The sequence below is a fragment of the Heliangelus exortis genome, chromosome 3 (assembly GCF_036169615.1).
Source record: "Heliangelus exortis chromosome 3, bHelExo1.hap1, whole genome shotgun sequence".
Lineage (NCBI taxonomy): Eukaryota > Metazoa > Chordata > Aves > Apodiformes > Trochilidae > Heliangelus > Heliangelus exortis.
In genome coordinates, this window is record NC_092424.1 from 4,823,253 (window position 1) to 4,850,373 (window position 27,121).

General features: G+C 41.4%; 1 long non-coding RNA gene across 1 annotated transcript in view; it reads right to left on the reverse strand.

Moving 5' to 3' along the window:
• Positions 1-23,621, reverse strand: part of LOC139795485 (uncharacterized) — a 58,021-nt gene extending 34,400 nt beyond the window's left edge. Inside the window, exon 1 of the long non-coding RNA XR_011725509.1 lies at positions 23,593-23,621. This is a non-coding gene — a long non-coding RNA (uncharacterized lncRNA). The remainder of the gene's footprint in view (positions 1-23,592) is intronic.
• Positions 23,622-27,121: the final 3,500 nt, after the last annotated feature.

Sequence of the window (27,121 nt, forward strand, 5' to 3'; positions counted from 1 at the left end):
AAGAGTGCAGTCAATTTTCAGTGCTTCCCAACTTCTGTTTGCATCCTCTGACACTGGGGGAAGGGAGGGATCAGCACCCACCACCCAGAAACTCAGAACCAAGGAGCATCTTACAGCAGCATTTAAAGATTCCAGATAATGAAGAATTTGCCACATCTCCTTTTCTGTTCCATTGGCTGTGCTACCACCTGATGTTTGCTTTTGATTTCCATTTTTTTTATGACTTACTATTTCATCATTGAACTTCATGCCTTTTGTATAACAAAGTTTTTTTAGAGTCCATATCCCTGTTACAAATTTCAAAGACATTTATTGACTTGAATCTAAAGAGAGCTCAAAATTCTTGACTTAGTTTCTAGGTTTCTTATGCCCCCTCTCCACTCTCGAGTAGTTTGTCTCCTTTCCTAACTATCTCATTATTTATTTATCCTCATTGCTAGATGACAGACTCACCAACTTCCCTTTTCCTTATAATTTACAATGCAACTTCTCTCCCCAGCTTTTCCATTCCTCACTCCACATTCTCCAAGTGTTTACTGCAAGAGTCTGTGTTTACAATTTTAACATCCTGGAAGGATTTTCTTTTTTATTTCCATCCTACTGTGTGTTTATTTGGCAGTAATGACAGTACCTCTCCTATTTAAAGTACAAACATCTGTGAGGATTATTCAGGTATCCTGTTGATTCTGAGAAGACCACTACTTTTAATATACTTTTAAGATACTTTTAAGATACTTTTAAGATACTTTTAAGATACTTTTAATCTTCAGGTAAGCAGCTGAAATCAGCCAAGTACCAAAGGAATCACTTGGCCAGAGCAAGAGCTTGTTATATAGGGTGCCCCTCTTTCATCAGCTCCAATTCCAGACCAATTTTTGTTTTCTTTTGTTTTCTATTACCAGGGCCTTTTTTTGGTACCTGTGGGTGTAGGTTGTCCTTTATATATGTCAGTAATTCTGATTTTGTGGATGAAATAAGATCTTGCAGTTCTTAAGGGGAAAACTATCATTAAAATACAACACTACCCAACCATTTTTATTGTGTGGCTATTCAAATGAGTTGCTAGCACTAAGAATCCCTGATTTGAAGATCATTACTTAAGAAAAGTTTATTTATAAAATGAAGTTTATTTTCAAGTTCAGATGGGCTGAAACTAAGAACAAATTCCCAGACCTTTTTTGTGCTCCCTCACCCCATCTTCACTTTTCAATTTCTAGAAGCAAATATTGTTGGAACAATATCTTTTTCTTTTGTTTAAATAATGAAACTAATATCTTCAGCTAATTTTATATAGGATATTTCCAATGTTTGTTGTGTAAAGTCTTTATAATTCTATCAGGAGAATGATGAAAAAGACAGAAAATGCATAGTAGGGAGAGAACTGGAGACACTACACAGGAACAGAATGTCAGCATCACACATGTTTTAGTTTGGTTTTCTTTTCAAATATAGACTCAAGGTAGTTACTGTTGCATGGAGAAAAGTTTCTGCCCTCTGGGATAATAATCTTTTCAGATATTATCCAGGTTGTTTTGAGAGTAAATGAAATTTTATTTAATATGCAAACAGCAATTCTCAGTCAACACAAATGGGAAAGAACTTTGTGTCCCTAATTCATCACTGAAAACTCATAAACCAATATATTGGCAAGGAGTACCTCCTGATGACAGGAAGATTCTATATGTCAATGCAACAGCAAAACAGAGATAAGATACGTAGTATCAATATAAAATAATAATAAAAAATAATTTAAAAAAAGGGCAGCAAGGTATTCCCTTTTGTACAAATCCTACAATAATCTACACTCACTTTATATTAGGTTGCCAATTTTGTGATTATAACATATCTCATACCCCCATGACCAAGTTGCTAATGTCAGAGGTTTATTAAGAGTTTTGTCTAGTTTAACAGAAGTATTACACCAATTTTTCATAGAGATAATTTTCAAATTACAAGGGCTAAATTGCATGGATTATGTTTACATGGCCATCATGGCAATATTCTGGAAGAAATAAATTACAGTACCATCTCCCACACAATTCTTGCACAGCCTTCCCCAAAACAGCATAAATATTTCACATAAATGTCTGATTTTCACACACCCCATAAGCATCCCAAGAAGCAGAACCACAGTGGCAGAGCTCAGGTGAAGCAGCAGAAGTGTTACTCCTTTCTCTGAGAGTTCTGCACAGTTCTTCTCATTCAGTCCTAACAAAGCCCATGCATTGGAAAAAACTACTTTTCCTAGAAAAATCTCAGCTCAAACTGTTCCCTAAGGACTGCTTAGACTAGAAAAGCAGAAAGTAGATAAAGAATCAAATCTTGTCCTACAAGAAGCTACTGCACACAAAACTCCTGCTCTGAAAATTTAGCTTTTTGAGCCAAGTATAGCTCATTTTTCCATGTGCATTCAACCATGGTTCTTAATAGCAAGCTTGTTAATTAGTACTCATTGCAGTGTGGGCCCATATTCACCCAGAGACTGATGTAAAACCAGAATGGTTTCTTACAGTCCCCCAGTCCTCAGAGCTTTCAGTTGTCCCTGGAGGCTGAACAACCCCCATAGCCAGGCAGATTTGTGCTTGAGAAAACCAATGTCTGGTCACCATCAAACCCAAAATACATGCTCAAAGTTCCTGCTTCCTAGTTGGCCTTAGCCTTTGGAGATTTATTATATAATTAAGTTATAATTATATTTTGAATAAATTTGCTGAAATTTCATTTTGGTCCCACTGACATATTAACTTTCAAAATTTCCTTGCTCTACAGAATTAAGCAGTAAACTATGGCTGCTTCAAATTCAAATTTTACATTGTTGGTAGTTAAACTTCAAACTTTACTACAGTGAAATTAAAATGGGAGAAATAATTACCTAAGTTTCTTATAGAGCCTCACGAAACCAAGCCATGAGGCTTCTTGCTTTTGGCTTGGAACTTTGTCAGCTGATCTTTGCTTTAAATGAGCACAATATTCTAGAAATAAGGTAGGTGAGTCTTCAAAATACTCATTTCACTGCTTAAGATAAGGGTGGTTAAGTCAGCTCAAATAAAATTGAACTTAATGTTTCACACGAGGAAATAAACTCTTAGATCTACAGATTAATTATTTGCAGGATTTATGATCCTAAACCAGATTTGCTGTGTCTTAAACAGTTCTTTTAGCATACTATTTATCAAAATAAATGTAGATAGTCAGCATTTTATAACTGATAGTGAAATGAGAGGAGTAGGATACCAAATATTGACAGTCTGGGTCACTTTACCTCTTCTAACTGGGAGTTTTTCTTGCTGTTAAGTAGTTCTGATCAGTCTTAGTAGCCAAGTGGCTTGGAACCTTTTTAAGAAGTCCCAGCCAGGCACGTTTCCTCCACTTCATTTTTTATTCCTCAGCTCTCAGCACTCTGATTAGATGAGACAGTTTTTCTTCTGTTTGTGATTTCTCTGATGATAAATCCTACCACCTCTTTTACAATTTGTAATTCCTTCATTTTGGAAGTCTTTTTTTTTCAGGTTCCTGAAATTACATCCAGCCTTGGTGACTGTGTGACTGAATTTTTTTACTTACTCATTCTTACAATTTGTTTTTCCAAGCCCCAGTATTTTATGATGCATGCCTGCTATTGCAATCATTTTGTTTCTTTGTGTAAGTGCTGCTCAGAGTGAAATGCTTGTCATTATTTGGAAATCTTTGGGACTTTGCTTTCCATTTCCCAGCATTTGTCACCAGCATGTGCTTTGCTGCTTGCTGAGTTTTGGTTGTCTAGAAAGAAGTCAAATCATCAAATTTTACATTCACATCCTTAAAAGGTTTTGTTGACTTCTACATGCAGGATCTGGGCCAGCACCAGTGAAATGTAACACTGCTCATCCAGGACTGTGAAGATTTGCCAGTGGTTACCAGACATCAGGTTTCTCTACCTCTCCAGTCCTTTTTTAAAGTTTTGAGTGCCAAACTAACCTTTCTTTTAAGGTGACTGATGCCATCTCTGTGAGAACAGATGCTGGCTTTAACATTCACTTAGAGCTAATGGCAATCACATCTGTTCCTGCTAATGTTTGCTACGAGCTTGCTGCCTGCAATTTCCATCTTCCCTTTTAGTCAGTGGACTGTTTGATTTTAATTTCAGTTTTGTTCACATTCAGACTCTTCCCTCATTTGTAATTCTTTGTCTGTATCTGGTTCTGTTATGCTGAAGTCACTCAGATGAGGTGCAGCTTCACTGCCTTTTTCTTGTTTGGCAATGGCATTCATCTGTTTTAAACAGGTTTTGTTTTGGTTTGGCTTTTATGATTTCACTTGTCTTGAATTTTCTATGAGTCCCCTGACTTTAGGGAATTGCTTGCATTTTCCCAGAAGGGAAGTCAGTGTTCTCTATTGGTTTCTCCAGGATGAATTTGAATGTCTTTGCTGGAGAAAACAGTATTCATCTTCAGTTCAGCACAGACCTTTGCAACTGACTCACCAGTTGTTTAAAATAAGATGGTTTGGCAGAGGAAATGTTTAAATAACATCTGAGATGATACACATTACTCCTAACTAAATTAACATTTAAGGATTGATTCACGTGCCGTTAATTAAAACCAAACCCAACAAAAACCCACGAAAAAAAAAGCTTAAAATGTTGAACAAAAAACCTTCAGATATCTATTATATATATTTATTCTAACCACAGACATTTTTCAAACATTTTGGGTGACAGCCTGGCAGATTTCCCTCATACATTGCAGTATCTGAGCTAAATCAGGTAAGAATTTGGGTTCCTCTGTATCCATTAACTGAAGGCAGCAGGTTATCAAAAGGAAGCAAAGGTATTTACATGGTCAAATCCCCTGAAATTCCACAGGCATTAATCACCTCCAAAAAGTGTTGCAGAATGAGGTCTCTAACAGTATTATCTCTTGGAATGCAAAAATATTTTGGAAAGAAGATAAGTTATGCTTCAACAAATATTTTCAGAGACATTTGGAAAGTTCAGTGTTATCACGATTGAAATAACTCCCTTGGTGTCAAGGAAGTTCTACCTCTTTTTCTCTTGCCTTTAACTGTTGGCAGATTGAGTATTTTCCCTGTCCCTTATGTACCAGAGTACATAACCTTTGGCTCTCCCCTAAATTTCAGTGCCACTGTGCAGTCAGGTCTGGTATTCCTCACTGCATCTCCAGAACTTTATTTTGGGGCTGTCTCACCCTGCCCTGACTCACTGCTGTGCCTTTCACCTTGATGCCTTGCCTGTTCCAGCTTCTCCTCATCATCTATTCCATGCCATCTCTAGAGCCCTGCTTGCTCTATTTATCATTAAAAAAAAAAAATAAAAAATCTCCCAACACTTCCCAGACACCTGCACTGGTTTGTTCTTATCTTTGGTATCAAACAGACACTCTGCCCATTATCTGCTGTGCTCTGCATGAGTTATCTCTCACTTCTTCTGCTCTCAAAAAAATATTAAAAACTCTGGAAATTGCTGTACATCTGTGGTTCCTTTTTTTGGTCTCAGTCCTGCTGTTTCTGCCTGTGGGCAGCTGCATTGCTTAGAATTCTTGTCCACAGGAACATGCCAGGCACATGATCATGGTCTGACCTTCTCTCCATTGCAGTCCTTAATATTTTATCTGCTCACTCCTGACTCCTGATGCCTGGGCTAGGACTCCACTAATGAGAATGAGGATCAAAAATTAATGGCATATGTAATGAAGGAAACTCTTCAGGAAACATGCTCAAACCTTGCTGGCCTAGAACACAACATAAGGGAAGCTCTGATACATCATAGGATGCAGTTTTCATTTTCTTATCTACAAGTCTAACAATACCCAGTGACAGAATTATTGCATGCAAGAAAACCTGGTTGCTGATTCACAGCCATAATTCATATCCATTGCTGTTCTCTTCTGAAACACAGTCTGATTTTGATTAATGCAAGTCTCTCATCTGCTACTATTTTATAGCCCTGTGAACACTGGGCAGTTTTATTTGTAAATTGGAATAGATGCATAAAGTTCCTTCAAAACAAGCATCAAACCACTTGCTCAGGGTCCTACAAAAGAAAGGCAAGGACCTAAAAGCAAGGTACTTCAATATATATTTCTCTGCAGTCCTTTTTAATAACAAAATATTAGAGCAGATTTGCTGTTACCAGAAGCTTTTATCATCAGGAAATTTGGTTGATTTTCAAGGAGAGCAGCAGACTGACTAATTTACTGCTTCCATGGCATTCATTACTGTTACAACATTTTTTAGTTGTGTCCTTTTTCCAAATTTTTATTGATTACATTCCATCAAATTACACACATGCTGTGTGAATTTAGTTTGGGTGGACACAGTCAAGGGCTGCATTGAGGAAAGCACCAATAGCAAGAGTCCTAACTGAAATTTGCTTTGTTTTTCTGAAACCTCAAAGCAGTGGAGGAGTCAGCCAGACACATCCCCTCTCTGCTGCTGGCATCACATTTATATGTCCAGAGAAATGAGCCATGGGCAAAGTTTGGTGGCAAGCTGGAGACTAAGCTCCACGTGTTCCTCTGAAACATTATTTGCTTCTTTTAAATCTGATAATGGAACTGAAATTTTGTTTGCCTGGCACCTATGAGATTTCTAACAAACCAAAGGGAAGACAAAAACTGATTTTCTAGAACATTCCCTTGTGTTCTTAAATACAGACCAACCTAAGCACAGGAAAGCTATGAGAGGAATGTTTACAGAAACCATTTGAAAAATCTTTCTAAACACTTTCCCATTGCACTTAACATCCCAAATAATTTGAGAACAGCTTCCTTCACTGTGTTTATTACCTCTACTTCTGATCTCAATAGGAAGAAGAGGGCAGATACACATTTTGTTTTGCTTTGAGTGTAGCAATCCTGGAGATCCCAGCAGTCCTGCTTTTACTGGAGCCATCTCACACAGGACTGCCAACAGTTCCACAACTGGAATAAACACCAGAACTGGGGATCAGATGTAGAGCATAAAGCAGAGAAAAGCTGTCTGGATGCAATGCTAACAACAGGAGTTTGCTCCCTGCAGTCCAGGTCAAGGCAAGTTTGTCTTTCTGGGACAGGCCCTACGTTTTGACCTGAAGGATGTTAAAATGAAAGCAGACAAGAACAGGAGGGAGGGGAATAAGTTTTAGGGATGAGTCCCTCTTGAAGGGCCTCTTGATTCCATTTGCTTCTCCCTTGGCTAACTTAAGCATCTCAGCTGGTTTCTTGATTGCCTTCCTGATTGCACAAGGACGAGGTTTTCTTTGAAGACACTGGATAAAAATTACTTCTATATCAGAAATGACATCTTGAGTTGGACCCTGAAATGAGTAATAGCCAATCCCTGCCCAAATCTGGATCTTTAATCCTTCTTTTCAATGTGGGACTTGTTTTGGGCAAAGAATTAGAAGTAAGCAGTATGCATAGAACACATCCAGCACCAAACACCCTTTTCTTGCCACCCAAATTAAAGTTGACAGAGGAAAGCAAAACCAACAGAAGAGGAAAGCAAAACCAACAGAAGAGAAAAGCCCTGCCACTTACAGCTTAGAAACTGCTATAAAGACACTAGTGGTGACAGGAATTATTTGTTTTCTCCTTTTCATCATCTTTCTGAGAGCTGTTGGGGGGACATCAGCAAGATTTTGAGGCCCTGTTGGAGGTTAACGCAAAAATGTCTCTTGATGTGAAGGAGGAAAGCTCCCATTTCCAGTCCTGCAACTGGTCAGGAAATCCTTCAGGCACCTTATCATCTATTACTACACTCTGTTTTCCAAAAGCTGTCTCTGTGACTGAGCTCAGCTCCTGTGTCTAAGCAGGCAGCTGCTTCTGCCATTCAATATCCTCCTGCTCCTGAAGAGACCTAAATAGTTCCATCCATTTCTGCACAAAAGCTCCCTCTAGCCATCTACCCAGAGCAGCTCAGATTCCTCCTCTTAGAGGAATCTTCAGCAGGAACTTTACCTCTTACAGCTTCATAACCCCACATGCAGTCAGAATCAGCCATGAGGAAAAGGCCAAGCTACCACTTTTTCAGCTGCATGGAAATGGGAATTTTTTTCCACATGGGAAATGAACTCCAAGGACACAACAGGCAGGCAGAGAGTCAGAGTCCAAACCATGCCTGCAGCTTTTGTGGCTCCTGTGTTCCTCCTCCTGTTCTGCCACCAGCTCCCTGCCCTGCAAGGAGCAAGCTCATGGCATGTGTTTTCTCTGAGCACAGCATGGGGAGTTATTTCCCAGCCCCAAAATCCTAAGCAATAACTAGAGAAGTGTTTTCTCCTCACAGTTTGTAACCTTTCTTGCCTTTCATAAACCTCTGGTGTTTGGCAGATTTTTTCCATTTGTTTGTCTTGTTTATAACTCATACACTATCTTCCAAATGTGGGTATCCCATCCTAGATGGGATCCCTAAATGTGTGGTATCCTACTCCTAGAAGGCATCTGCCTCAGGGTAAGTGTTGGTTACATTGCACATACTGATACGGTGAGATATAGTGTGACCTGAATTGCCTCCCTGGTTAGATGACAGCTTTTATAATCTTAAAAACTCTGACTTTTTAAAATAAGAACTCACTAGTTTATTGTTAGAATCTTATTGATGATTTAGGAAACAAAACAACAAAAAAATCCTAACTTTAAGAGTTCCCCAGGGAAGTTCATTACTTTACACTATTTAGTAAATCCAGAAACAACTCTTTTTGTATTATTTAAACACTTAAGACATGCATATGAAAAATCTGCAAAGTAGCAACTGTAAGATTAGCAAAAATAACATCTGCTTCAATCCAGCACAGAATATGTGGACATAACAATTAGGAACCATCTGGTGACCTGGCAGTTGCTGGTACAGGAATGAAATTTCAATTAAGGTTTATTATCAGAATATGGAAGTGACAGCTCCCACTTGAAACCCCAGAGCCAGTAAACTGTCCAAATACAGAGAAGGATGTCACCCAGTTAATGGGTTGGAGCACAGTGCCTGATCACATACTTTGTAAGTAATGTGCTCCCCTCCTGGGTTTTGGGGCAGAAACTGCTTATGCAGCTGGATTTTTAAGAAGAACTGGCCATATGGCAGGTAAATTGGGAACTGCAGTTTACTGAGAGCAGGGCAATCCAATACATGAGTCAATCATTTCCCTGGTCTGACAAGCTAGGATTGCATCTTCTGGAAGGGAAAAAAAGAAAAGTCCAGCTGAAAAACTGTATTATAACACCAAGGCCATGGCAGCTGGCACTGCAGCTGGGTTTGGGTGCACATGGAGCTGTGAAACAAGAGCAAGAAAACTTTTCTCCTGCCCCAGCACTCACCATCAGGCAGTGATTAAGTCTTTAGGATCCCCTTAGGAACCTCCTTAGTCTTTAGGAGGTAAACCCAAAATTTCAAGAAAATGAGATTATTAGTTGGGTAGGGAAGGGCAGACTCAGTTTTTGGCTGGGAAATACATTCCCATGCTAGATGAAAAAGCCTTTGATTTCCTGTCCTCTCTCAGCCATTGATAACTACAATTGTTTTCTTTAGGATTTAGTGTAGAACACTAAGGGAAAAATATCAGTCACCTCAGCTAAAAATGCTTCATCTTTTCTACACTGCAGCTGCATTACAGTTCTAGTTCCATTACAGAAATCAACTCTGCAGCTACTGACCCATGAAAGTTATTACAGATTTCAATTTTGTAGTCAAGAAACCAATCTGTGATACAATCCCAGCACCTGGGGAAGGTCTCTTCTGCTCCCACTGATAGCCACTTGTCTGCACCAGAATCAAAATTAAGAAATAAGAAAAATCAGTTCAGATTGTAACCCACTGCACTTTGGGTTTATTCAAGAACAACTCCACAAACCCCCCCTGCTCAAGAGATTTACGGAATCTCTGGAGAATTTCCCCAGGGCACACTCACAAATACACAGATCACTTGACTCTGCAACAGAAACCATTAACCTTAAAGTATCCATCATCTTAAGAAAGAGAGGATCTCTATATATTAATTTTCAAGTTTCGGCAATTTTCCTCTTTTTGAGGAAAAAAAGTTGAAAAAAAAAAGTCAAAGTTGACTGCACAGGCAGAAATCTCTGCCATCTCCACCCAACCCAAACAACATACCCTTAGATTAAGCTTTGTTGCACAGGTATAATATTGTTACTGTTTATAGTTATGCTTTAGGGGCACTTTGTATTAAGCAATGTATTTTTCACTTATAAAATTATTTCTCACAGTCCCTATGTTTAGTAAGGCAGCAAGCTTTGTACAAACTATTCTCAATGTTGAAAAACCCTATCATAAATTGACTCTATTCCCAAATCCAAGCAAACATCAGTAGCATAACCAGCCCTGTTCTCAAAGTAAGCTCTGCTTGGAAACTAAATGGCCAAAGTGCTCCCAAGGGCAGCAATTAGTATTTTAGCCAGTGGAGTCATTTGTGAAGACTTTTGTAAATTTAATGAATTCCCCAGCAGTCAATCCATCACAGTCACTAATATGCTGGCAACACTGCTACTGATAATGTTGCCAATACATTATAAGCCCTCATTTATTGCCTTAAATTTTAATTCAATGAATTCTGTGTGTGAACTCTTCTCAGATGGTGATGTTTTGTGCTAATGCAATCACTGATGGGCCATTCAAGAGCATAACAAGACTGAACTCTGTACACTGGGAAGACAAGACATTTCTCACCCAAGCTTCTGTTTTTTATGTCTTATCTCCCTAACACTTCTGCCTCTAAACTAGAACATAATTAGATCTACCCCTTCTGAGCTTCATTTTATAGATTAGAGAAAAGCACAGGGGAGAGGTCTGAGTGAAAACTCAGCTGAACCTTTGTGTTCAGCCACCTTTTAGGCATCAATATGGAAGTGCTGAATTCAGCAGTGACAGAAAGAACTCCAGAGCTTGAAGGACTCAAGACTTCATCTAACCCATCCCCTTGCCCTTAGGCAAAAATCAACTTGTAACCACATCATTCCTGACAGATTTTTGTCCAGCTCATTTTTAAAAAAACACAGTAAGAGAGATTTTGCTTCTTCCCCAGAAAATGTGTCCCAGTGCCTAATTATAATGAATGTTAAAAGCTTTTCCCAGTGCCAAACCTTGGTGTCCCCCCACTAGAATTTAAGTCAATTATTTCCCATCTTCCATGCTAGAGACAAAGAGAAAAAAGTCATTCCCTTCCCCCTTTAGAAAACTTTCTGCTTACTTAAGACTTGCCTTTCCTCTTATTTTTTCCTCTGGACTCATCAACCACAGCTCTTCCAGCCTTCCCTCCCAGGCCAGTGCTCATTCTTGTTGTTTTCCAATTTGTCCTGGTTTGGGCCAGGATAAAGGAAATTTTCTGTCTTGTACTTTGGCTTTCAGCTGAGTCTTTTGTAAATAGCTGCACTTGCTGAAATGAACAACAAGTTTCTCAGACAGTGGGTGCTTCTAGGACTGATCCCACTCCATGGTTATAGTTACAGCCAGAGACTGGTGTGCAGAGCCAAGGAACTGCTCAGCTCTGAGGAACATTTTTTCCTCTGGAAGGAGAGAAGGAGTAAAAAGGTCACACCTGGAACCCTCCTTTGGGGAGGAACAGACAAGATAGATGCCAAAATTGACCAAACAGAGTATTCCATCCCATACACCTCATACTCAGGATAAATTTGAGGGATCACGAGGGTCAAACCCCTTCCTGCTTCCCCTACTTTGCCTGTCCCTGTTTGCTTCAGCATCCTGGGAGGATTCCATCCCTTCCTCTGCCTGTGCTCCTGATCCATTCCAGCCTGGATCTGTGTGTTCCTGCCTCCAGCTCCAACTGCTGCTGACCCCAGGATTCCAGCCTGGACTTTCCCAGGGCTGCCCTGCAGCCTCTGTGGTGATGTGAGAGTTATTGGGGGAAAAAGGGGGGAGGAATGTGGTATCAATTTTCCTGCATATTTGAATATATTTAGTGATTTTTCCCTTTTATCATTACTGTTACATTCAAGCTGTGTAGTTTACTTTCCAACCCATCAGTCTCTCTCCATTATTCTCTCTCCTTCCTTTATCTGGGAGGGAGGTAAATAGAGAGCATTGGGTTTAATTGCCAGGCCAGTGTTAAACCCTGACACAATTTCAGGTGTGCACATTTCCCTGGCAGTACAGCACCCTGAGCTGTACACACTCCAGTGGAAATTTCCCTAGGACCCAGCAGACTGGTAGAACTGGCTACCACACCATTCAGTCTCTCCTTATTTACTGTTATCTGCAAATGTAATACACATCCTTCCTCTTTTAGCTGTTAATAAAAATATAGAGTATGCCCAGAGTCCTAACAGACTCTCCCAATGCCTCACTACTATTTATTTCCACTTTGACAGTGACCCATGAGGACCATGCATGGAGAGCACAAAACCAACCACTTGAGAAATTTCACATCCAGAGCATGTGTCCCAGCTTATCTGCAGGAAATGTCCTGGAATCAGGACTCATGACATCTATTGATTCTCTCCTATCCAAACAGCCTCTTACACAGTCATTAAAAAAAAAAAAATAGATCAATCTGATATAATTTGTTCTTGAGACATCCATGCTGGCCATTACTCATTTCCTTGTTAATTTCCAAGCACCTACAGGATGTTTATGTGATTATTTGTTACAGCATTTTTCCTCTTGGATTTCAAAAGGAAAACAGTCAGGCAATGTGCAGGTAATCAGTAGTAAGGACAGTCTGTCCAAAACAACAAATGGTGAGTAAGGGAACACAACAAACCTCAGGAACTCACATCTATAAGCAACCAAAACTGTAATAGATCAAAGTGCAGTTGAATAGGGAAAAAAAAAAAAAAAGGCTTTAAAGTGAGACCAAAGAAACCCTTTATGTTCTTTACTCATCTTCACTCACTGTGAAGCTAAACCCACCAGAGCACATGGAAGCTTAATGATAGCATTAAACCACAGCAGTTTGATCAGACCCATTCATGACTTAACTGTTACAAAACTACACTAACAAGCAAGTTCAAGATGCTCTAAAGAGAAGCAGGTATTTACATGAGTCAGAACACAAGTTGCATTTCCACCAAGTAGAAATTACACTTCTGTGCAGGCTGGAAATGACTTACAGTGCAGATTTCTCCCCATCAGTGCATAGGAAGAAGTCTCCATTCAGGTGTAATCAGACAGAGGATTATCATCATCTGTGAAGCATGCTAGTGACAGAAAAACTCCAATCAGAAAGAAATTCAAATGCTTATGGGGATGTAGTACATGAGTTATGCCAAAAAATAATAACCTAAGCAGGGCCAGAGCACAGCCCTATGCCCTGGTGACTGAAAAACCCCACTGCTTAACAGCCTGCACCTCTCCAGTTGGGCTTTAATTGCACCTACCAGTTCTGTCCCACACATGCTGGCTTTGTTTGGACAGTGTGGGCTGGGGGCAGGGAACACATAAGACAAGACCATCCCTGTCAAAAAAATATGGTTTTTTGATGATACTGAAATGATCACGATGATGGGCTGGAAGATAGATCTCCCTCTGCCTGCTCTATTTCCTATTATACAGCTACACTTGGGGACCAGCCTGAAAACAAAAAAGGTTTCCCAGAGTGGTGTAAAGAACCTTACTGAGAATCTGTGAGAAGCTCAGAGTATGTCTCTACCCTCAGTGCCATCTCAGTGCCATATTTTTGGCTTAACCTGGCAGGCAGCTTGCTCTCTGGCTCCCCACATCAAGAGGCCAGGTTGGGCATCCAGTGCTTCTTATGGAGAGAGCAGAGGAAGAGACCCAAATCCCTAAAAGTCTTCTCCCTGGATCCTAGTCCATGCCTGGGTATAGAAGCACAGATCTGTTCTTATTCCATCCATATCCTTCCTTCAGCTTCTGGCAGATCCCAGTCTGCAATCCAGGAGAGAAAGGAAGAAGCCCCTTTTCCCTAAGGAAGGGCATAATGTTGAAGTGGTCTTTTCACCCAAAGGACAAGGCCCCTCCAAATCCTGGCTTTCATGGTGGAGAGTCTTGAATGTAGTTGGAAAGGCAGAGATATTGCAGGTCTTCACATAAAGTTCAAAAATAAAGCAGAAGTTAAAAGCCAAAATGTGTTTTCAAGCCTCCACATCCCACTACATCCAATCCTGACCTCCTTCCTCCAACCTCAGACCTCCAGAATTTATTATCTTAACTCAACCCAGTAGAACCAATTTACTGAATATTGCTTTAAACCTCCTCCACTATTTCCTTCCACTTTCCTTCCCACTTGATTACATTTCAGCTTCCTGCCAATATTTAAGCATTCTCTTCTCAAATTTGCACAAGCTCTTTCTGCATTTTCCCAGCTAGGCTCAGATCATATTTCCCCCAAATAAAAAATTGAGGCATCCTTTCCTCCCTTAATTTCAGTACAGTTTGGATTCAAGCCTGTCACCAAGTCACACACCTCATGCAAAAAAGGCAGGAACTTTGCAAAACTTCATAATTCATTTTGACCCTTCAGTCAGCACTTTCATACCTAGAAAATATTTTTAAAAGAAAACATCTTTTCAGTTTATTGTTATCTGACAACTAATGTGTCTTGAGCACCACACTGAATAAAGATGAGTGACAGACAACTTGATCAAAGGCCAAAGTTAAGCTTCATGTCTCAACAAACACTCATGGAATCTACAGAACCTAAAAGAAGATTCTTTGCAGTGAGTACTTCAAGAAACATCTTTTCAATATTCCTAAATTTAAACAATAATATTGTTTAAAAGAGCGTATGGCATATCACAGATGAACCAACTTTCAGTAAAGGAAGGGAGAATCCTAACTGCAGAGCAGCTTTCACAGTTACCAACATTTAAAACCAGCAGCAAAATTAGCAAAGCCAGAGCAGAGCTCCAGCATGCCTCCCTTCATTGCTTATGCATGACCCCAGCTTTGCTGGGCTTAATAAATCATCCTAAACCTTCTCTTCATCCTGGATTTTTTAAAAGATCTATCAAGCAGATAGTTCTTTATCTGCTGTATTTAGAATCAATTTTGCTTCAACCAATCAAAATGTATCCTTTAAACACACACTTGAGCATTTAACTGTCAGGGTAAGAACTGCAATTTTTAATTTTAAATTTGCCCCACAACCATATTAGCCCATTCCTGGTTCACAAGGGAAAAAGAGTACCACCCATAAAGGTACTTTGCATTTTCTGACTCAGTTTGATTCCACTGCTCATGGATAATCATTAGATGTGATGTAAGAGCTTAATGAGCTTTTTCTTAGAACCTTCCTTACAGAAACCTATTTTACAGCAGCTGGGGTGGAACTGGATATGTTTGTTATGCCCTTTTTCACATGGCCCATGATAAGAAATTACCTTTTGACTCCAAACTTGGTTTCTGTTCTCCAAAAGGATAAACTACAAAGAGCCAAATCTGAAGTGGATTTGTTTGGATGGTTTGGGATTTAAGTAATGATTGCTTTAAGCATGGATAGGGCTTTTAAAACAGTTCCTGTTGCATTATTCAGGCTTGAATCTGTTATCAAAAAAACCTGAATTTGTAACTTGTAAACCAAAGAGAAAAGATTTCTTTACTAAGTCAAGATTTCCCAAGAGCTTGGACTGGAGGCATCTTGGCAACAGCCAGAGCTTTGCCTTCTGTGTTATTCTCCCATAGGCAAAAGAGATGAGTTGTGTGCTTTAAAAATGTGAAGATGTATTAATTTGATCTAAATTTTGGGCTGGAACCTATCAGATTTAACAACAGAGGCAATCTGAATTCCAAGAGTGAGTCCTTACTTAGTGCAATCAGGAGGGAGAGAGGTACAAACCTCAGCTTTAGAGGTGGGCAACAACATGGAGAAGCTGTTATCTTACTAAATACATTTAATAAGCATATTTTTTGAGTCAGCTCTCCTTAGATTACTTTGCTTTGTAGGCACCATATTTGAAATTAGACCTCAGAGCATAAAAATTCAAAAGAAAGAGGTTGTAAATTAGGAAACAGATCTCCCTTCAACAGAGGGCCAAGTGGAGGATTTATCAGAGAGCCAGAGGCCAGCAAAGCTGTGCCTTTCACAGATAAGCTGGAAAGACCTTTCTGCTGGGAACCAACAACTTAGTGAAATAACAATATGCTGAGTTTTAAAAGCTGTTATATCTAGGACTTTACAGAGTGGCTGTCCTGGGTATAACTAAAGGTCCAGTAAAAAGTGTAAGGAAAAGGCAGGCATACAGCAGCCCTTCCTCACTACACTCCAGGCTCTGCTGGATGCTCTGTCTCAGCAGCCCATCCCTGACAGCATGCTGCTGATCCCTGCAGTGTTGAAGCAATCACTTCATTCAGCTGCATCCCTGACACCCTCCCTCCATCCTTTTATCCCGTGGGAAAGCACAAATGGGGTGCTCTCAGATCCTTCTGACTCCCATTATTTTTTTCAGGGGCCTCTGTAGGAAACACAGCCCTTCTTCCAGAGGACAGATGGAAAAAGCAAAGGAGTATTCATGACACACAGCTTAATTACCATTTTAGAAAAGAAATCAGAGCAGGCTAACTAGAGTTGCAACACTGGAGATACTTCAAGGCTGATGTGATGGTCAAGACACCCTGGATCAACTCAGAAGGATTAGAAATTTAAATCAGTTTTTTTAAACAACAGTTACCATCCTCAGCAATCTACACACCCTACTGGTCTTTATTTCCAGTGCCACTGCAGTAAACATCAGAGCTCAACACCACCACACACATGGATGCTGGATGACCAAAAAAATAGGTTGGAAGCCTCTAAGCAGCATCTCTTTCTGTACACTTGGCTGATCAGGAATCTCTGTGCATCTCTGGGGTGCCAAAAGCACTGGGCACAGAGTTTGTGTTATTTTCCTAAAAGACTGATTCTTAGGGCCCTACTCTAGCATTGGCAATGAGGTACAAGGCAAAAAGGACACTTCTTTCTCTACAAGCTCCACTGAACGTGCTCTTGAAAGCACAAGGAGATCATTTATGTGGATAAGCCAGGCAGATGCAGGGCTGGAGTTCCTGGCAGCATCCTGGGAGAGCTCTGCCTTTAGAATAGCTGCTGGTACCAGAAAGGTTCAGGGGTCAGGCACTTCCATCCCTAGGTTCCCACAGTGCCCCAATCTACCATGAAGTGGTGAAAGGTTGTGAAGAAGTTGCAAGATGAACTGAAGGGGAAAACAGATCACTGGGCCTTGAAAATGTCTTCCCTTATCTCTGATGTTTAGCACTGGTTCTACAAATAGGCTGAATATATAGATTTACCAGGCTCTTCCAGCTCCTTGAGAGTCCCTCAGGCATAAGAAGGAAGGCATTTATTTTTCCCCTAGATGCCTCAGAGTTGAGACATAATACAGGTTATTCATCAGTGTCAAGTTTGGAGCTTCTTTCTCTTCACAATGGATTTTTATGTAATACATATTCATTTATTGATCTAGAAATTTTTAATTTTTGCAGGCTTTCTCAGTCATGGCAACAAAAGCAAATACTCCATTTTCACCTCTATAGTCTCCACCCTAACAATTCCTCATCCTCCTTTAAAAATGCTACAGGTAAAACCAGAAATAATACAAAAGTAGCCTCAAAAAGAATCCAAAAGCCAAACTTGAGTGTAGATCTTTCAAGATGAGATTGCCTAAGGGTTACAGGGCTATATCCCCATCCACACAGCTCTTCCCAGCAGGAGATGCCCTCAGCCATGAGATGTGCTGTGGATCCTTCTCCCCCATGGAAACCCACCTGTGGTTGCACTGTCCCCTTTCCTTGCCATCTCTGGAGAAGGGACTCAGCAGACAAATGTCCCTTTCCTCCTTCCCTGTAGCTCAGGCTGGGTTTTGATGTGGCTCAGTAACCACAGGCACTGCTCTGGATGTGGCTGCAGTGTAAACCTACAGCACTGACAACTCTTACAATACCTGCTTGCAGATTAACCCTCTCTGCTTCAGCACCACTTTATTAAGCACTTTTTTTTTTTTTTTCTGTAGGTTTCCATAAATGCCAGCAGGGGAACAGCAGTGACATTTGCCATCTAAGGGCACAGGGAGGTTTCCTGCAAATAGTTTACCTAAATGCCATCTGCTCTCCCACACAGTCAGGAATTTTTTTCTTCTGTATAGAGTTATCCTGGATCTAGTTCATGTAACCCTGTTGTGGCAAGTTAAGCTCAAAGCCTGATTGTTTTTGAGATGAAGACATATTGTTTAGGCAATCAAGTGTCTCAAATAATTTGAAATCCAGTTGTGCTTAACTACCAAAAAAGGAAAAGGAGTTTAAAAAAAAAAAAAAAAAAAGCTCTTCTTTTCTTTTTCCTCTGAACATTCCCAGTTTATGTTCACCCTCTGGTTTACAGCCACTGTGGGTCTCACACTGGCTTGTCCCAAAATGCATTAATAATTTCAAAGCACTCTGTTCTTCTGTGCATCACTTGCCCTTGCTGGAGGAGCATTATCAATCTCCTACAAATCCCATGTCCCAAAACTGGAGACCCTATCCCTCCTTCCAGAAGCCCCTTCCCAAAGCCTCAGATGTGACCCTGCCCATTCTCCTTGCACCTTCCTCCCTTGACCCCAGAGTACACACAGATTGTGCTGACTTGAAAAAGAAAGGACTGCAGGTGCCTTGCTCTTTGTTTATTCTGGCAAGGCTGAAAATAGCAACTGCTAACAAATATTTTGCCCTTCACAAGGCTTCTCACAGAGATGCAGCTGTTATCTCATCTAGTAAAAGTGCCAGCCCTAAGGGGAAAACAGAGACTTAATTAGGTTAGGATAAGCTTCAAAAAAGGTGACTATCTAAAATTAATACCCATAATGCTGTGTGGGCTCAGATCCTTAAACCAAATCCTCACTTGTGTGGTAGGGAACAATTATTTCAAGCTTTTTTTTTTTTTTTTCCCCATCCTTGTCTCTCATGGATTGATGGTCCTATTTAATCATCAAAAGCAGAATGTAAGAGGAAAATGTATGGCTGAGACAAGGGGGAGAGATCCAGGGACACAGTGTTAGGCTGCTGGGGAATATATCACCCTCCAGTTTCTTGAATTTCCAAACCTGGTGAGGGAAAGTGCATCCAGAGAGAGCACTGCAGGCTTTACAGTGAGACCAATGTGTTATGGAGAACTTTGGGGTTTTTGTCTGCACCTTGTGAAAATCCACTAAACAAATGGTAGAAGCTGAGACACCTTTTCCCCTGTAAACTTTAGCACCCTAACACAAAAAACTTCCTGTAATTAGGGACACAATAATTGGTGTCAAATTTGCAAGGAACAAATCCAGGTCAGACTGAATTATTAATACACTTTCCAAAATATGTTGGGCTTTGGACAGATAGCCTCCAAAGTGAGATAAGAAATTTCATATTCTGAGCCTCTACCATCCATGCCAAAAGGAAAAGTTGTTCAATCCATTTTAAGAAATAGCAATTAAAATATTATTAATACAGAATACAATTTGTTCTGGAAATTGAGCCACATAGGAGAGCCTCACCAAGGAATTTCTTTCTCACAGTCCACTGCAAAAGTGTCTTCAGGAAAAGCTCCAACAGAGATCAAGCAGAAGGTCAGCTCAGAGCATTTACAGTGGTTTAGTCTGAAGGATCACAAAGCTCCAGGTACAGTCTATTAATCCATTTTTGCAACACTCTATCATCCATTTTTATGGATATTCAAGAAAAGAGAAATAAATAATGGGCCTTCTGACTTCTTTTTGACATTACATCTGCTCCAAAGGCTTAAAAGTTTGCCTCAGAAGTTCATGAGGACAAGCAGGGTGGTCTGTCAAGTCTATGCTCACATATATGAAAATATCTTTTAAATTATGGGGTACTACAGTCTGGTTAAGATGCAAAAGGGATTAAGTGTGGTTACAAGCACTTGAGGCTAAGTGATGTTTGATATTTAAACAGAAATACCTTCTTGGGATTTCATACAGGGCACATCAGTTCTATCTGCTGGTACTCACAAGCAAATAGACACACACTCAATAACTTCCTGCACTGAGAAATAAATACATGAAGTCCTTGCATTGATCCTTGAAAAAGCAGATTTAAGGGATACTACAGCCAAGAAGCTCTGGGTTGGCAAGATATTTTTAATAGTTTTAACTATTAATGCATTGGTAGAGAGAAGATAAGAATGCCAAGAACCTGCATAAAATAAGAAAAGACACCAAAATGTTCAGCTCCCAGATTATTTTCTTTGGACTTCCAGGCTTCTGTTCTCCACTGTTCCTCAGGCAAATGCTTATTGTAATAAAGATGGAAATATTCTCCTGCCACTGTCCCATGCAGTGTAAGGAGATATAAGAAATTATCTTCTTTTCCCTGGCTAGATTCCAGCCTCTGCACATTTTGCTAGTTACAACATCAAAAAACATTCAGATCCATCAATAAAATTAATCATTAAATTCCCACAGTTCCTCCTCTCTCACCGGGGAAAGAAAATCAGTCTGAAAACTGGCATTGTTATGGAAGATCCCAGGGCTAGTATAGCAGCTTCTCAGCCAGAGAATTTTTCCTATATGCCCTGAGCTCTACTTTTTGCATGAAGAGTATGCAATAATAAAATGCATGGGGAAGCAGTGAAGACCCAAGGCCACGTGTTAGAGAAGGGTGGTGGGCATCAGAGCTTTTGTAGGGCTACAGCTCATTCCCTGGCAAGCAGGACTGGGAGAAGCTGTGGCTCAGACATCCCTCAGGCCAAAAGCAACACCTGTGGGTTGCTCTACAAACTAAAATTATGTTGGATTGGATTGGAGCTGTCTAACCCACTTTCTATTGCTGTTGCAGACAGCAACCCACAGGTGTTCCAGTTGCTCCAGATTACCCTCTTTATTTCATTTCAGAACGCTGTGATTCAAGAGTGGATGGAATCCAGAGTTCCCACTTGTAAGAAAAAAGCAAATAAGGATCAAGGAGTGTTTCAGGGTCTTCCCTAGTGGCTGCCAGGCAGATTGAGCCAACCCTAACAGTCCTGTTCAAGAAGAACAACCAAGCTCCAAGCATGGTGCATAGAATCATAGAATCATAGAATGGGCTGGGTTGGAAGGGACCTCAGAGCTCATCAAGTCCAACCCTTGATCCACTCCCGCTGCAGTTCCCAGCCCATGGCACTGAGTGCCACATCCAGGCTCTTTTGAAATATCTCCAGGGATGGAGAATCCACCCCTTCCCTGGGCAGCCCATTCCAATGTCTGAGCACCCTCTCCAGAAAGAAATTCTTTCTAATGTCCAACCTAAACCTCCCCTGGCACAACTTGAGACCTCTTGTGCCCTCTTGTCTTGCTGAGAGTTGCCTGGGAGCAGAGCCCAACCCACCCCTGGCTCCAACCTCCTTTCAGGGAGTTGTAGAGAGTGATGAGGTCTCCCCTGAGCCTCCTCTTCTCCAGCCTCAACACCCCCAGCTCCCTCAGCCCTTCCTCACAGGACTTGTGCTGGATCCCTTCACAGCCTCCTTGCTCTTCTCTGGACCTGCTCCAGCACCTCAATCTCCTTCCTGAGCTGAGGGGCCCAGAACTGGACACAGGACTCAAGCTGTGGCCTCCCCAGGGCTGAGCACAGGGGCAGAATCCCTTCCCTGGACCTGCTGGCCACGCTGTTCCTGAGCCAGCCCAGGATGCCATTGGCCTTCTTGGCCACCTGGGCACACTGCTGGCTCATGGTCACCTTCCTGTCAATCCAGACTCCCAGGTCCCTCTCTGTCTGGCTGCTCTCAGCCACTCTGTGCCCAGCCTGTAGCACTGCACGGTCCATGCTGTGCAAGGGGAAGTAACTTCACTGATGAAGCTGCCAAAACTTCTGTGCCCCAGGACAGGCAGGTCCTGATGCCACTCATGACTCCTCAGAGTGCTAGGTAGGACACATCTGTTTCAGTTTTCAAGGATATACCTTGGAGAAGCCACCATGTTGCTGATTTTGAGAAATGAAGTAGAAAATATGAAGTCAAAAGCACATATATTTACTTCTGCCAAGGTGGGGGGATGTGGTTAATAAGGAAACCTTGAACTGTCATGCAAAAGAGTAATCACTGCTGGATCTTGTCTGCAAAATACACATTGCTGAGGACATCTGACAACCTCAGTCATAAATCTTACTGAGCCTTTTCCCAAAATCTTACCAAGTTTCAGACTTCACAATCAGACCAACTCAACTTTGCCTGATTTCTAGTTTTTGGCACAACTACTGGAGAGCTTTAGTTATCAGATGCCAAATAATGATTCTTTCAGGATAAAAGATAACATGGATCATAATCATTCAGGTTGCAAAAGTAAAGAAGTGGCTGGAGTTACACTGGGGAGCAGCCTGATCCACTTACCTTCCAGCCTTAGTTGATTAATTGAGGAAATTTACCATTTTTATATTTTACTTTTACAGGTCATTAAATACCAATGTAATTGCTCTGCTGTTTAATTCCTAGAACATGAATTCTAATTAACAGCATTGCAGTAAGTTAATTTAATATGGTAATAGCTTCAGAATAGCTTAATTGTTGCCATTACAGAGTAACCTGCAGATGTTCAGCCAATCAGCTCATTAGTTATCTGCCCATTCTCCTGTATCCATCTGCAGAGTAAACTTTGCCTGCAGGAAGGGTAATGAAATGTTTCCAGCATTACTACTGGAAAAAGCTTTGCCTTTTCCAAGGGTGAAAGGTCTAAAGGGAAGGAGGTGGTTGTAGCTATATTGGAGAATTATTTTTTTTACATCACTTGACATTTTAGAAAACAGAACTCTCTCTCAATGTCTGTAACCAGAACATGCTGTCCTGCACTGCCTTCTACCTGCACTGCTATTCACAGAATTACAGAAGCAGAGAATGGTTTGGACTGAAAGGGAACTTGAAAATCATCCAGTTCCAAGACTCCTACGTGAGTAGGGACACCTCCCACTAAACCAGGTTGCTCCAAGCCCCATCCAACCCCGCGTTGATACTTCCAGGGAAGGGACAGCCACAACTGCCCCAGAAAACTGTGCCAGTATCTCACCACCCTCAAATTAAAGAATTTCTTCCTAATGTCCAAACTAAATCTCCCCTCTTCCAGTTCAAAGCCATTACCTATGTCTTATTGCTACACACCCTCATAAAAAGTCCCTCCCCAGCCTTCCTGTAGCCCCTTCAGGTACTGGAAGGTCACTATTAGGTCTTCCTGGATCCTTCTCTTCTCCAGGCTGAACAACCCCAATTCCTTCAGCCTGCCTTCACAGGAGAGATGCTCCAGCCCTCTGATCATCTTTGTGCCCCTGCTCTGGCTTTGCTCAACAAACCAACAAATCCATCCAACAGCTCCATGTCCCTCCTGTGTTGGGGACTCCAGAACTGGACACAGTATTCCAGGTGGGGTCTTACAAGACCAATTGTTATATTGCTATATTGTTTGGTCCAGCCTCAGGCTGCAAAAGCCCACAAGCTCTGTATAAGTCAGCACTGGGTCATTTCTACATTATTTCAAGCAAATTCTTAGGTAGATGTGACTGGGTTTAGAGCTTGTCCTGTCCAACACCTCTCTCCCTGCAGGGACACCTTCAAAGTGACAGCAGGTTGCTTAGAGCCTTGTCCAGTCAAACTTTGCATATCTTCAAGGATGGAGCCCTTCCTCCTGCCCTGAGCAATGTCCCCCCATGCTGCATCCCTTTGGCTGCAACATTTTTTTACCTGTTCTGAGCTGCTGTTTGTCTCACCTCAGTGTGTGACTGATTCCACATACTGTACCTCTGGGAACTGCACAGCTCCAGCTCCTCAGCCCTCCTTCAGCAATCAGATCCCCAGGTTGAACAGCTCAGGTCCCTCCATCTCACCATGTGCTCTAATTCTTTCCATGCAGCACTAAGTGTGCTTTTATTCTTAGCTGGAACTATGCAGCTTTGCCTCTCCTTGTTTCCACATCAGGACTGGCATGCAAGGCTGTACTTTGCTTTTCTAAATTAGAGGCTCTGTGTGCTGGTAGGAAGCCAGCAGGAGCTGCTTCCTTTTTGGTGGGTAAGACACTGCCAACCAAGCTACAAGTAGTAGCAGGGCTCTGTGTGAATGAGTTGCTCGTAGCAAGTGTAGGTCCTGGGGCTTCTTTTATTCCCAAATTCTGTCTTTCCCAAAACACTGCAGGCCCCAGGTCTTTTCTCTGCTTGGAAACCTGCCTGCAGTTAGTGCTGCCTGAGCTAACTCAGTCATCATGACTCACAGAGATGTAACCTTATTTCCAAAGCATGAGAGGACTGCTCATCTCTTTATGAAGGGCAATGGGAGTTCTCTACAGTTTGTTCAGGTTCTCACTCTGCAAGTTAAAACTAAGGGTGTTAATAGAGGCTTTCCCCTGATGAACTTTAAAAAAAGGAGGAGAGGTGACCTTTGTGTCATGTGCTGTAGGTTTCTTTATAGAAAGAAACTTTATAGCATCATTTTTAGGAGAGAAAAGAGAAATTTCTGCCCAAGGAACAAGACTAACTAAAACAAGCTGAATTTGCTTTGCAACCTTCTCAGTAGCAGAGATCTGATTTTGCTCTCAGATTTGTTCAAATACAGTAAGGTAACAGCAGAATTCTACAAAGGACAGACCCTTATTTAGCAGCTAGGGACATGTGCCCTTTCTTCTCCTTCAGCACAGGTCATCCTTATCTATATATCTGACATCCATGTTCACCAAGTCCAGGGACTATTGTGCAGCAGAACTATAAAAGAACATTCATCCTGATTTAGTTTCATAATTAATCTGAGGTTCTTGGATCTAATTCAAGGCCATCTCTGTCTCTAAGCTCTTAGAAGAGTTGTTCCTATTTCATACCAGCATGTGTTAAAGAAAATATTGGCCTCTTTTCCTGGAGCTGGACTTGTGCAATGCTTACATGTAAAAATAATCCCACTGAGATCTCCCCATAGCTGCTTTGATTGCAAAAAGCCAAATGTTCCTATCTACTACACAGAGAGGCAAGGAGCAAAGGTCTTCACAAACTGGAAGAAAGGACAAGATGAAAGGACAGATGAGATGGGAGAGAGCTTTGTCCCATTTTCCTGGTGAGTCTGCAGAATCTCTTCCATATTAACATTGCTGAAGTTTGATATCTGCAAGGTTCAGAAGAGTTAGTGAGAAGTCCCTGGAAAGGGCATAACCCTTAACAACCAGCACATTTTCCAGCCCAAATTAATGCTGCTTGTAGCAATGTTAGCAGCACTTCAGTGCAGTTTCATTTGCCCATTGCAGCACAGAGCAGCAGGGAAGGGGATTTGGAAGAAGGGATTTTTAAGGGCAGTGATGCAACAGTGGGATAGTGAACAACAGTGAAGTTGTGCTGCTGCCACCATGGACATATTGCCCTGCTGAGTCCAGGGGGAACAGAGCCTTGGAGCCAAGGAGAGCCTGTGGCAGGCTACCTGGCTGTGGGGAGGTGGTGGTGAAGCCTCCTGAGCATCTGGAGTGTCCCATCCCACTGCATACCCCAGCCTTGGACTTCTTCCTATGGGGAAGTCAGATTTGCAGTGTGCACAGGTTACTTCTGGAAGGCTCTCCTAATCTCTGATGCTGTCACAAGCCTCTTCCCACTCCAGAAAGGTGCTTTGGGTTTATGTTTGCAGAGAATTTCAGACAGTTTCTCCTTTCTACTGAAGACAGAAGGGTAGGAGCCATTTCACCCAGGTGAGCAGGAGCTAGCACAGAAGCAGAGCTATGACTCCTCACAGTTTCATGGATGCTGAAGTCTGACCAACTTTTGGCTGATAACTAGGAAAAAAAAAAAATTAAAAAAGATGTGCTTTCTTTGCCTCCTTTTGCTCTCAGGAAAGGTCAGGAAAGATCTAACTTCAATGAGACTGGGAAACTGAAGAAAAGGCACCAGGGAGGTGGAAGAAAGATGACCCCAAACTGATGGTTCACTCTCTCCTCTGTGGTTGATTCCCACTCACCCATCTGACCTGCAGACAACACGCCAGGAATGGGGGGAAAATCCCTTAAAGGGACATTTTTCTCTGAATAGAGAATGCTCAGTCATCCACAGCACCTTCCTCAGTGTGCAAGAGACTGCAGTCCAGAACAGAAACGAGGCCTCTCATGACAGGGACAGTGAATAGAATAAGATATTTGCTAGTGAAACAAAAGGTGTCTCAAAATGAAGACAAAAAGAAATGCACAAACACAAATGCACAAACAAAACAAAAAAAAAACAAAAACAAAAAAAGGAGATAATGTGCCAGATCAGACATAAAGAGTCATTGCTTATGAAAAGGAGAAAGAACAAAATGGTGGAGATTCATGCAAGAGAAATCAGAGACTCAGAGATGTTTGTGCCCACACACAGTGGTAACAGTAATTTGGAATTGCTGTGTTTGACATCAGTCCTTAGGTGTGGTCTGTACTCTGGATGTTCACCACTAGCTGGCCAGCAACAGTGCCAAGCTGACAGTCAGACAGATTTACCTCCAATGTGCCAGTGGCCTGGAGCTGGAAGGAAATGCATAGAAATGGAACTACTTCTCCTTTTCTTTCATAAAAAACCCACAATAGGAGTTGTTTTCCTTCCTTTTCCTTCCCTGGATCTGGCAGGACAGAAAGGTAATATAAATTCTGGTTCAGCTCCAGGGAATTAGCACTGTCATAAATGTCATTATTTTTACTCAGTGATGCATCTCAGAGAAGCTGCTAAGTGTGCACATAAGTTTATGTTAGTGCACATTAGAAAGTAGAGAACAATCTCATCAGTCTTCCTTAAATTTACAACTTTTGTGTTTAGAATACCTGGTGACATTCTCAGCTTATGCATTCAAGGTATAATGTTCACTGTGCCATACTGGATTCTGCTCATGCAAAGAGTTTATTCAGAGATCTTCCTAAGTAAAAATTTTCCAAAGGAAATTAATTTTTCCAGAGTCGTTTTTAAAAATCTGTTACATTTGAGCACTTAGAGGACTTTTTTTTTCTTTGAACTGATTTCACTCTTTGTTCTCCAGCAGGCAGCCCACTTGCAAAGGGTGTTTCTCCAAGACTGTTCACACGTGAGATCCCAGCAGCACTGAACCCCCCTCTGAAGATGTGTGATGCTGAGTTGGTTCCCCAGCAGCCTGACCAAACCTCCATAAAAGTGTCATTAAAAGCTAACTACTTCCATCTAGCAGTCTGCTCACAGAGGGCACATTAATCTTCAAGGACCTGGGGTTTATTTTCCCTAGGAATGTTGGGAGCAACCCCAATTTGCAGCAATGCTGAAGTGCCTATGGAAAGATGTG